This window comes from Pteropus vampyrus, unplaced genomic scaffold, assembly GCF_000151845.1.
Source record: "Pteropus vampyrus isolate Shadow unplaced genomic scaffold, Pvam_2.0 Scaffold2, whole genome shotgun sequence".
Classification (NCBI taxonomy): Eukaryota; Metazoa; Chordata; class Mammalia; order Chiroptera; family Pteropodidae; genus Pteropus; species Pteropus vampyrus.
In genome coordinates, this window is record NW_011888783.1 from 23692056 (window position 1) to 23692584 (window position 529).

Sequence of the window (529 nt, forward strand, 5' to 3'; positions counted from 1 at the left end):
CAAGGCATCTCAGAAAGAAAGAGAAAAATCTCCATAAAATAAGCTTACAGACATAGAAATATGCAATTTAAATAACAGAAAATTCAGGATGGTACTTCTGAAAAAACTCAGTGAATTCCAGAACAAGTCATATCAACAATTTCAGGAATTGAAAAAAACAACTAGATGAGCAAAGCAAGGAGATTGAAACCCTCAAAAAGATCTACGGCCATGCCACTCTGAAAATGCCTGATCCCATCTCATCTCGGAAGTTAAGCAGGATCGGGCCTGGTTAGTACTTAGGTGGGAGACCAGCTAGGAAGACCGGATGCTGTAGGCATAAAACAAACAAACAAACAAACAAACAAACAACAACAACAACAACAAAAAAGAACCAAATAGAACTTCTTGAGATGAAGAACACGCTGCAAAGAGTTGAAAATGAAATAGCAAGCTTGGGAAATAGAGTTGACCAAATGGAGGAAAGGATCAGTGATATCGAAGACAGAAATCCAGAAATAAATCAGAAGGAAAAAGAAAGAAACCAAAC

At 37.2% G+C, this 529-nt stretch overlaps 1 pseudogene; it reads left to right on the forward strand.

Annotated features, from left to right (window-relative positions):
* The first annotated feature begins 200 nt into the window (after positions 1-200).
* Positions 201-319, forward strand: LOC111739393 (annotated as a pseudogene).
* The last annotated feature ends 210 nt before the right edge of the window (positions 320-529 follow it).